We start from the raw sequence: 9411 nt of genomic DNA on the forward strand, positions 1-9411 counted from the left end.
GTGGCTTTCTGTAACAGTTCCGCCAACTAGCTTATCCCTGGGGCGGCTTCCTGTCCTTCCGTCCTGCCCAGCGTCGTGAGTGAGGCCAGCAGGGTGGAAAGGGGGGCTCCTCGGGCTCTCCCAGCTCTCCCTGAGCACTTGTTGCCTCTCCTGTGGATGCTCTTGCCATCAGAATGCAGCTAGAGGGAAACTGAGGCTTAACTGGCTTACCCCTTCCCCCCACGGAGCCTATAACAGAAACGAGCTGCACCCTTCCTTCAGGCCTTTGCCCCAAGACATGGCAAAGCCCCCACATAGGAGAATAAGGAAGAAGACCCTTTCCTGGGGACTCTCTCCTAGAAGAGACTAAAGGGTGCCACACAATCTGACACGCCCCAGACGTGACTCTGTGCACACATGCAATGGGGGCTCAGGCAGGAGCCCTGCTCAGGGAGCACAGAGCCCCGTGGGGCCCCCACTCAGCGGTGGGCAGGCAGGACACGGCCTGGGGGGTCCGGCTGCAGGGCAGGCCAGGGGGCGCTGGGCATAGAGGGAGCTCTAAGGAATCAGGTGAGGCTTTGGGGAGGAGGCGGGGGGCCACCCCCCCCCCCGTGGGCACATGCAAGGGCGGAGGGTAGGCAGCGCTGGGGGGCCGCGCAGAGGAGCCGCACCTGAGGTCAGTGGGGAGCCACACAGCTGTGATGTGATCCCGCTCGCACTTCACTTTGGCCGTGTGTGGTACTTAAGTGACTCCGGCTCCTGAGATTGGGAGCGGCCGGTGGCCCTGCCCGTGACCGCCTCTGAAGCCAGGGTGAGCCAGCAGCCGGGTGCAGCTGGCGTCGGGTCCCCTCCGTCCGTCTGCCTCTCTGCACCCCCATCCCCTCCGTGTGTCCCCTCTCCGTCCGCCCCGTCTTCTCCTCTTCCCCCTCTTCTCCACACTCTTCATTTCTGCCCCTCGTCCTTCCTCAGCCTCCCTGGACACCACCTCCCCCGCCTTCTGGGCACCTCGCACAGCCGCTGACAGAGAGATAGATGTCATTCATTTTTGTGGGTTTCTTTCGCTGTTGGCGCACACGCCCCCCACCCAGCTCCTCATGTAAATACGACCTTTCTGATACTCATTATCAATTAAAGGAACAAATCCCCTTCTCTAAGCGGCACGAGAGACCTTTCCAGGCGAAGAGCACAAAAGGGCCTCTCGGGCCGGCTGCCAGATGGGCCGTCTCCCACCTCTGGGTGCAGCCTGAGTGGGTGGGGAGGCCGGGCAGACAGACGGGGTGGACACACAGAGCCAAACGTGGGTGGAAGCCCTTGGGAAGTCCTTGCTGCAAATGTCTACCCCACACCAGTCACGAGGACTCAAAGGAAAGCGGTTGTCCCCGGCGTTCATCTCCTTCTTACCCCGGCAGGTCCTTCCAGAAGGCAGGCCAGGCTTCTCCTTCAGGCCCTCAGGTCACCAGGGCACAAGCCTCCCTGGGGTCCCAGAGCCACTTTGGGCCACAGGCGGATCTCAGCCCATGGGAGGAGCAGCTTTGGGGACCTGAACGTGGGCACCTTGCAAAAAAAAAAAAAAAAAGGCTTTTCACATTGCTTTAAAGTTTATTTATTTCTTTTGAGAGAGAGAGAAAGAGCGAGAGAGAATCCCAAGCAGGCTATGTGCTGCCAGCACAGAACCCAACAAGGGGTGGATCCCAGAAGCCTCGAGATCATGACCTGAGCTGACACCAAGAGCTGGACATTCAACCAAATGAGCCACCCAGGCGCCCCTCACATTAGGCCACCACCTTGCATGAGGTACACTTTCCCCCACTGAGCCCACATCGTCCAAGGTCCCCCTCTTCCCTTATCTCTGCCATCCCTCCCCCTCCTCATCTTCCTCTTCACCCTCCTTGTCACTCTGTTCTGGAAACATCCTCACAGCCCCTCCCCCACCTCCCCAACAATACCAGTTCCCCACAGAAGCCTAACAGAAGCCTCAGAGGCCGAGCAGAGGAGAACGATGGGCCCTGCCTGGTCTCCAGCTCCCTCCCCCTCCCCGTACCCCACCGGGGCCACCCCCCCCCCCCCGATCTGTGGTCAGGGGCTGGGTCACCTACACGACTACAGGAGGGAGTGGGTCCCACAGGCGACCACAGCAGAGCTGAGTAAGGGGCGGGACCACCAGCCTCAGATGGTTTAGGGAAAGTGGCCTCAGAGAAAGTTCCGTGGGCCCCAGCCCCTTCCCATGGCTGCACCCCCGGCACCTCAACCCAGATTCCTCCAGAGCCCCAGGCCCACACACCACCCAGGAAGAAAACCCCCGACCCACCCGGCCCACAGGTCCCATGTTGCTGTCACAGCCCAGGCCTAATTGCTGGTTAGGGAGGGGTGGCAATTCCTCGACGTGCCCTGTGGCTGGCTGGGCTAACCGCAGCCGTCTGGGGCGCCCGGGGACCATGCTGTGTGCATTAGAGGCTCCCGGCTGTGCAAACGGCATTGGGCACGGCGGTTGCCCGAGTCTGGTTCCCATTCCTAGAGCCATGTGCTCACCAGCAGCCAGAATCAGCCGGGGAGGCGGAGCGCAGTCTGCTGGAGGTTGAAGGCACACTTGGGAAGCTGGCGTGACACAGACGGGTGGGGGAGAGAGAGGGCAAGAGCAAACGCGGCCCCCCCAAAAGCTTAGACTGTTGGCCTTAGCATCGGAAACATTGCGACCCACAGCGCAGTTAGTCTCCCATTATTCGCTCCTGACCACAAGTAAATTCTCCAAGCTCAGTCCAATGGAGAAGAGGCAACAGCTCATGACCTTGGACCAGAATTTCTTCTTGCACCCTCAGAGGCACAGCAGCATGGGATAGAGAGTGCTCATCTCGCATCCCTTTCCAGGTGATATAGGAAAGTCAGGTCCACCCAGGCCTTCACTAGCTGCCCGCTAGAAAGATCCACGGGTCCCTTCCTCTGTCAGCATGGTCTGTGGGCCTTCCCACCAGGACGGGGTGCCCTCTGGTGACACCACAAGGCAGCCAGGGGCACTGCAGTGGGAAAGCCTGGGACTGGGCTAGGAGGAGGGCTCCAGACTGGCACACAGCATGTAAAGGACACAAATGCGCACACGCACACACACACACACGCACGCACCCACACAGGCACCCCCATGTGCACACACCTGTGCACACATGCATATACATACACGCCCGTGCACACACACATAACATAGGCGTGCGCACACATGCACAGACAGGTGTGCACATATGCACACACAAACACGGAGGCCCAAGAGCTATAGTGTGTGACCAGCAGGCTTGCCAAAGTAGCATGGACTCCTCTTTCTGGCCACATACCCCTCCCAACAGCCTTTGTTTACTTAACATGTGACCCAAATTTGGAAGTCTGCAAGAGGAAAGGGACTCCAGGAGCTTCTCTTACATCATCCTGCCTCAGGCCATGATCGTTCTTCTCTAACTAAGGGATCTCCCTGCTCACCCTCCCCTTACAACCCTTGGGTCTCCTGCCACAGGGGTATGTCTCGGATTTAGAAAATTAAGAACGGGAGCATCCCACGTAGATACCCACTACCAGGAATGTAACCTATGGATGTGCCATTTTCCACAGTATATGCATTGCAGCATTACTTATAACTGCAAAGTAGCTGGCAACAAACAACCTCACCATCCATCACCAGGGCCTGGTGCAAGATCGTGTATTCAAGACGTGATAATTAAGCATGTGGTGGGGCGCCAGGGATGAGGAGACTCGGCCTTACCCTCAGGTTGCTCACAGGCCCATGAGGAGGGCGGCCATGTTGGTAGGCTAAGCAACATCTGGGAGCAACATGCCCGCAGTTCTGGAAAGGGAGGGTGCTTCCTTCATTTGCCCCAGCTCTCTCCAGCTGCGTGTGGCATCCTTTCTCTGTTGATGCCTTTTTCGGGCCCCTGGTATCTCCCCTCATCCAGAAGGCGTGGCCACAGCCACATGGGGCAATTGGCAGCCACATAGGTGCAACCGTGGGAAGTCCCCCAGTTAAGATGTCGCCACATCTGCCACCCCGAAATGCTGTAACAGCTATGGCTTCATTTGGAGGGGAAATTCCCATGGACGGTTGAGATTTTCTCCATAGAATCTCTTCCTGCCAAGATCCCAACACCTGTTTATGGCAGGCGCTGCACAAGGCAGCGTCTTCTTTTTTTAAGGGCAGCATGGAGCCACTTTCTTCGTCTGGTTCACCTGAAATCATTGCCCTCCAGCCACGCTCAGCTCCAGCCGGGAGCCACCTTCCTTCTTGCAACCTCAGTGGGGCCTCTCCAAATGTACCAAGGTGACTGGGACTCAGATGTTTCTAGTTGTTGCCAACAGTGGTGTCAACATTTTCGGCTGAGGAGGGACCTCAAGGACATATTTAGACAAAAGAGGACCTGCTTCAGGAATTTGGGGGGGCGTCATTGTCAGAGAGGGCGGTGATTTGGGTGAGGTGAGTGCTGTGTAGCTAGACATGGCAACATGGTTTTGTCTCCACTTCTTTTTTTTTTTTTAAGTAGTCTCCCCAAAGGGCGCCTGGGTGGCTTAGTTGGTTAAGTGTCCGACTTTCACTTAGGTCATGATCTCGCGGTTCGTGGGTTCGAGCCCCGCGTCGGGCTCTGTGCTGACTGCCAGCTCAGAGCCTGGAGCCTGTTTCAGTCTGTGACTCCCTCTCTCTCTGACCCTCCCCTGCTCACGCTGTCTCTCTCTCTCTCTCTCCTAGAAATAAATAAAAACATTAAAAAATTAAAAAAAAATAAAGTAGTCTCCCCAATATAGGGCTTGAACTCACCATCCTGAGGTCAAGAGTCCCAAGCCCTATGGGCTGAGCCAGCCGGATGCCCCGGTTTCCACTTCTTCAATAGGTATTTTTTATGTACTGCAAATGACCCTGCTTTTCCATTTGTGGAATTCATATCATTTCCTCTGAACTAATTTATTTAAATAAAAGAGTAATCCCTTGGATGGGAAGTATTAAGGAAATAATTATATCATACTCCAGAGTGTGGGGACGGCCATCAAGACAGGGATGTGTGGAGAGAGGGATCCAACAGGCCACGTATGATTACAAACAGTGCGTTTACTTCTACACATTTGTTTCCATCAAGGAATTAGCGCCATGACTGTAGAGAGTGGTTCCGGCTGTGCTGTTGCCATCAGCTGCTAACTCAGCACCCAGCACCGCAACCTCCTTCCCGGGGTTCTGTGCAGCCCAGAGGAGCTGGGAACTACATTTCCCAGAATCCCCTTCCCCAAGTGGGGATTAGAACCCTGAGAAGCACAGGTGTGGGATTTGCAAGGAGGATACGGAGAAGTCGTCTGTCTCTGGGGGCAGTCGCAGCCAAGTGCGTTGGATGATGCGAGGTTTATAGCAGCTTTCCAGAGAATTTCAAGAATGACTCGCTTTGGTGCTGCAGACTGAAGGAGTGAGGGGGAGCTTCCTAGATTTTCTTCAGAATTGCAGGGTGGCTCCGTGGGCTAAGTGTCTGACTGTTGATTTGGGCTCGGGTCATGATCCCAGAACTGTGGGATTGAGTGCAGAGCATGGAGCCAGCTTAAGATTCTCTCTCTCTCCCTCTGCCCCCTCTTCCCCACTCCTGCACTCTCTCTAAAATAAAAATAAGATTAAATAAGATTTTTAACAAATTGTAAAATCTTCCCAGCCAACTCTCAAATAATCACTCACTTTCATGCTAAACTGACATCCTAGGAGTTTTGGAAATTAGTCAAAGATCTACAACAACCAAGCAAATGCCCAACCAAAGAAGAGTCGCATTCAGTTGGTGGGACTTGTGGTCTTTTTACTGGTCCTTGCTTTGCATCTCCCCGGCACAGTTTGGGGAAAGCAGCGGCCGAATTCCCCACGCCCCTCCTGAAATCAGAGAGAGCAGGGTCGACCTAATGTATAATGTTCTAACCCATGTGGGGGCTGCCTGAGGGACTGGCCTCTGTAGCATCTGGCCTGGAGTTCACGTGGCCGAAAGCACGACAACCTGGATCTCAGGCAGGGAGAAGTGGGCACGACTCAGGAAAATTCCAGAGGACTATAGACCTGCGGACTCCTGAGGCAAGGGATTTCTGATTGGGGAACGTAATAAAGCAGCTAAAGCCCCAGAAAAGACAGGGATTAAACTGAGGAAAATGAAGACACTTAAAAGCAGCCACGTATATGGAACGATGCACAGACCCACCGAAAACCTATGTCCAGAAAAGGCCCAAGAAGACCTTGCACCTTCGTGCGAAGCTGATCTCAAGGCCCAGATCTTGCCCTGCTAATTAGTGAAGGTCTTAACCCCCAGTCTTCAAAGTCTGAGAGAGGTGGTTGATTTTTTTTAATATGCAATTTTAAACAACAGATCACAAGGTATACAAAGAAACAGGAAGACATGGCCCATGCAAAGGAACAAAATAAATCTCCAGACACAGTCCCTGAGAAAACACAGGCATCAGCCTTACCGGGCAAAATCTTTAAAATAACTATCTTAAACATCCCTTTGTAGCTCATAAGCATGATGATTGGGTGTTTATGCTGTCGTGTGTCTCCCACAAACCTTGTTACAACCTTGGTGTATTACCTGTCTGATATGAAAAAACAAAACAAAACAAAAAACACCTATCTTAAATATGCTCTGATGGCTAAAAGAAAACACAAAGAACTAAAAGAAACCAGCAAAACAATACATGAACCAAATGACCATATCAACAAAGAGATTGAAATGATTTTAAAAGAACCAAAAGGAAATTTTGAGGCTGAAAAATATAATAACTGAACTGAAAAATGCACTAGAGTGGTTAAGAGCAGATTTGAACAAGCAGAGGAAACAATAGGCAAACTTGAAGAGGAGCCATGTGAAATTATAAGTCTGAGGAGCAAAACGAATGAAGAAAAGTAACAAGAGTCAAAAGGACCTAGGAGAGACAATTAAACGGGCTAATCTATGCATCAGGGCAGTCGCAGAAGGAGAAGAGTGTGAGAAAGGAATGGAGATTTGAAGAGATAATGGCCAAGAAGTCCCAAATTTTAGGAAATGTGTGGTTGCACCTATCCAAGAATCTCAACAAACTTCAAGTTTGTTCAAGGAAAAATGTGCATCCCCATTTATCTAAAAATATGGCTTCTGAGAAATTTTTCCTTAAGGAAATAGTGTAATCTTGAACCTGGGTGCACAATTAGCTGCAAGTATTTATCACAGCCATTTTGTAATTGTAAATAGTTCAACAATTAAAGTTTGGGTAAATGAAGTTTATCTGTATAATGGGACACTGTGCCGCCATTACAAAAGGTTGACAATGTCTGTCTGGAACTGAACATAAAGAGAAAAGGGGGTTTATAAAATGCCATGTGCAATCTTAGTTTTGTAATGTAAACATGTATGTCTATACGTGAAACATGATTTGGAAAGATAGCCATGAAAGAATGAAGAGTAGGTTATTTTTTCTGAATGCATGAGGTTAAGGATGTGTTTTGTGTTTCTTCTTTTTGCTTCTATTTAAAAAAATTATTAGAATAGCTAGTATCTTAAAGACAAGAAATAACAAGCATTGGCATAAATGTGACAGAAAGGGAACTCTCGTACACTGTTGGTGGGGACGTAAATTGGCACCACCACTGTGGAAAACAGAGTGGAGATTCTGCATAAAAATCAAAAATAGAAATACCTTATCATGCGGGAATTCCAGGGCTAGGTATTTGCCCAAAGGAAAACACTAATTCAGAAAGATACATGCATCTCTGTGTTATTGCAGCATTATTTATAATAACCATGATATAGAAGCAACCCAAGCGTCCATTGGTAGATGAATGGATAAAGAATATGTGGGGGCACCTGGGTGGCTCAGTCAGTTAAGCATCCAACTTCAGCTCAGGTCATGACCTTGCAGTTCATGGGTTCGAGCCCCTGTCGGGCTCTGGGCTGACAGCCAGCTCAGAGCCTGGAGCCTGTTTCAGATTCTGTGTCTCCCTCTCTCTCTGACCTTCCCCTGCTCACGCTCTCTCTCTCCCTCTCTCTCTCTATCAGAAATAAATAAAGCATTAAAAAATTTTAAAAAGGAGCACCTGCGTGGCTCAGTCGGTTAAGCATCCGACTTCGGCTCAGGTCATGGTCTCACGGTTCGTCGTGGGTTCGAGCCCTGTGTCCAGCTTTGTGCTGACAGCTCAGAGCCTGGAGCCTGTTTCAGATTCTGTGTCTTCTCTCTCTCTGACCCTCCCCTGTTGATGCTGTCTCTCTCTCTCACAGAAATAAATTTTTAAAAAAACATTTAAAAATTTAAAAAAAGGGGGCGCCTAGGTGGCTTAGTCGGTTAAGCGTCCGACTTTCGCTTAGGTCATGATCTCGCGGTTCGTGGGTTCGAGCCCCGCGTCGGGCTCTGTGCTGACTGCCGGCTCAGAGCCTGGAGCCTGTTTCAATCTGTGACTCCCTCTCTCTCTGGCCCTCCCCTGCTCACGCTGTCTCTCTCTCTCTCTCTGTCCTAGAAATAAATAAAACATTTAAAAAAATTAAAAAAAAAAGAATATGTGGTGTGTGTGTGTGTGTGTGTGTGCGTGTGTGTGGTGGAATATTACTCAGCCATAAAAAAAGAATACCATTTGCAACAGCATGGATGGATCTAGAATGTATAACGCTAAGTGAAATAAGTCAGACGGAGAAAGACAAATACCACATGATTCTCCTTATATGTGGACTCTAAAAAACAAAACACATGAACAAACAGAAAAACCCAAATGGACTCTTCAATACAGAGAACAAACTGGTGGTTTCCAGAGGGGAGGTGGTGGGATGGGTGAAACAGATAAAGGGGATTAAGAGGTACAAACTTCCAGTTATAAAATAATAAGTCATCGACATGAAAAGAACAACATAGGGAGTCTAGTCAATAATACAGTCGTGATGTTGTGTGGTGGCTGTACTAATCATGGTAAGTATTTTTTTTAAATGTTTCGATTTATAATCAGAGGGAAAACAGCCTGTATTAAAAAGTGAGTCCCCTACCTAAGTGTCAGAAGTGGGATTTGAATTTATATTCTCAGTGCACCATGCTGCCTCCCGTCCCAGCATCAACTGCCTGCTGGGGTTTCTCTTCACTTAGAATGGTTTCTTTCCCAGGGGATGCCCCCACCGCGTTGCCTCAATGAAGGCTCCCTTCATAATTAAAAGTATTTTAATAGGGCCTAAGGAGGACGTGCAGGCTGAGAAAACCCTGAAGTTTCAGCATTCACTTGGCTTCCTCTTCTAAATTAGCTGCCAAGAGAGACTTAGCATTTTTTTTTTGAAAGCTAAATCGCCACCACCATGTCATCTGCAAATAAGAAAGCCACTCAAGATGAGAGAGTCACACCTCCTCCATGCCCTCTCCAGACCTCCTCCGCTAGTAGTGAGTGCAAGAGAGCAAAGAATCGGGATGACCGAACAGTTTAAAGCTAGATATTGTCATTTCTGA

General features: G+C 50.4%; 1 pseudogene; it reads left to right on the forward strand.

Moving 5' to 3' along the window:
* The first annotated feature begins 6461 nt into the window (after positions 1-6461).
* LOC120238612 lies at positions 6462-6558 on the forward strand (annotated as a pseudogene).
* Positions 6559-9411: the final 2853 nt, after the last annotated feature.

Source organism: Hyaena hyaena, unplaced genomic scaffold (assembly GCF_003009895.1).
Source record: "Hyaena hyaena isolate Hyena2069 unplaced genomic scaffold, ASM300989v1 scaffold_7, whole genome shotgun sequence".
NCBI classification, from domain to species: Eukaryota; Metazoa; Chordata; class Mammalia; order Carnivora; family Hyaenidae; genus Hyaena; species Hyaena hyaena.